Genomic DNA, 2,500 nt, shown 5'->3' with positions numbered 1-2,500 from the left:
AGTCAGGAAGCCGGAAGCGATGTTGGACTGATGTTCGCATGCTACGGAATCCCCCTTCCCCGGGGATAGCTGCGCTGCTGAAGGGGATAGCCGCGTTGCCTCTGGCGGGCCGTGGCGGGTGGCGATGGTGTCTTTTCTTCTGTATGGATAGAAATGATTTGAAGAGGAGGCAGGATGGGCCTAGGTCCACTGACTCACACCAAGGCCCTTTGGGAGCTTTTCAGTGAATCGGGACGGAACATTGCTCTCCGTGCGGGGAGGGAACCGGGATGGGGCACCCCGAGATGGACCGCTTTGGCACACACGTGAGTTGGAATTTCAGGCGCTTCGGACGCGACGGGTGGGCTACCGGGACGCTCTGCCGCTCTGCCTCCCCGCCTCTCCCTCCCTCTTCTTCCTGACCTGAAAGGAGGACCAAAATCTTCCTCCTCCAGAAGCTCAAGCTCAAGCTCAAGCTCAAGCTCAGAGCCCGCCGTTTCGTTTCGAGTCAGTGAATTCTGGCTTGGGCTTCTCCTGCGTGTGTGTGTGCGTGTGTGTGTGTGGTGGTGGTGGTGGTGGGGGGGGGGGGAGGGCACAGTGCACGCGTCCCCCGGCCGTGGGTTGCTCTCTTCTCGAGCTGTCTCTTGGGGACAGGAACTTCTCAGGCGACAACTCAGAAGGATCGTGGAGGGAACATCGTTTTTCCTCCCTCTCCCACGACTGATCGATGCGGACGTACACACGGGAATCTCGCGCCCCCCTTCCCCGCCCCAACTGAGAGGAGTCACCGGTACGTGGACATCCTTGCGGTCACAGACGCTCTCCGTGGCTCTTCTATGTGGCCGGGCTCCCTGGCCTTCCTTCACCGCCCCCGCCCACCCCCCGATGAAGTTGCATCATCGTTCGTAGTGTCAATGCTGTGAGGAGATAAGCTTTTCGAAATAAAATTCTCCCCGCCTTTCCTTCCCAAGGGCACCGTGAACACCTACCTACCTACTCTCGTGTGCAGTGCTTATGGACCCAGCTGGAGCAGAGGACCCTCTCCGACACACCCACGGACTCACTTGCTCCGAGTCGTCGGGGAGAGGGTGTTTGGTTCTGTGTTTTAAACTGGTGGGCCGATGACACGTCATCTCCTAGGAAGCCACCGGGTTCACCTCACCGGTTCGGGTTCGGTGGCGTGAAGTACATTTACATCCTCCTTAGGTTTGACTCTGAAAGTCTTGGGGCCCTGAGTAGGACGCCCCCAAATGTGCCTCCGTGGCGTACGGATGTTTTGGAATTAGAGTGACAACACCACACCGCGAGAGGGACGCTCTGACTCTCCTTTACTTCTCCCCTCTGAAATCGGGAAGAAAATCTCTCACGTGAAAGGGGAGGGGGGCGGGCGGGAGGTGTAGGGATCACGACGAACTGAACTGAACTGCTTTCGTGTCTCCTGAAATGTTCACGAATCATCTAAGTAGGATTGCTCATGACAAACAGAGGACATAGGTGTGGACGAGATAAGAATGTTTAAGGGGAACTTTCCCCCCAGTGCTTGTTTTCTGTAGGCCGACTTCAAGATTTTCCAGCATCTCTGGTCATCTCTGGGCTTACAGCTTGGCTAAGTGCCATGACAGGGTGAAATCTCAGCGAGTGTCTACATCATCGCCACATAAGATAAAATACTGAAACGTTCATGGCTCCACAAGTCTGAGGGTCTCCCTTCTTTGGACCTTTTACGGAGGAGAGACTGAGCATGTTCGGTTCCACGCCTAGCTAGATCTTGTGCTTTAGGGAAAGACTGTACTAGGTAGGAGCCTTGACTTCTACACAGTATTCCATGTTCACGCTGCTCACTGCGGTTGGCTTCCTTACTTTCACTGAAGGAAAAAAAAAAAAAAAAAAGAAAGAAAAGAAAAAAGACAGTGTCCAAGGACGAAGCATTGTAAAGAAGGAACGTGTGTGGTCCTTCTTTAAGGACCTGAACCTGATGTCGCCATCCTCATGGGAGGAAGAGGACTTTTTTTTTTTTTTTTTTTTTTCCGGGGGGTGGGGGGGTGGGGGGGCGCGCGGGTGGAGGCAAATTAGGAAGTATGGAGATGAGGTTTGGGGGAAGGAGCGAGAGGTTTTAGTCCTAAAGGTAGTCATTTCTCAATGGGAAAGAAAGAAATCAAGGGACAAGCTAAAAATGGGCACAGACGATTGGAAAAGGCGTGTGAAGAAAAGAGGCTTTCGAAAGGAATCAGATCTGTGGTCAGGACTGGATGAGGATGGATACAAAGACAGAAATGACTTTTCACATCAACATTGAAACCAGTGCCAAATTAAGATTTAGTTGCCTCTCTCTGTTCAAAGGACCAGGTTTGGGTTTAGGGTTTGGGTTTTTCTTCTATCGGTCTGCTCTGTCCATCATGAGAGATTAGATTAGATTAGGAAAGGATCTTTTCCTTTATCTTTAAGGAGGGAAAGAAAGAAAGAAAGAAAGAAAGAAAGAAAGAAAGAAAGAAAGAAAGAAAGAAAGAAAGAAAGAAAGAAA

This window comes from Kogia breviceps, unplaced genomic scaffold, assembly GCF_026419965.1.
Source record: "Kogia breviceps isolate mKogBre1 unplaced genomic scaffold, mKogBre1 haplotype 1 scaffold_373, whole genome shotgun sequence".
Lineage (NCBI taxonomy): Eukaryota > Metazoa > Chordata > Mammalia > Artiodactyla > Physeteridae > Kogia > Kogia breviceps.
Note: the sequence above shows the minus strand (reverse complement) of the source record.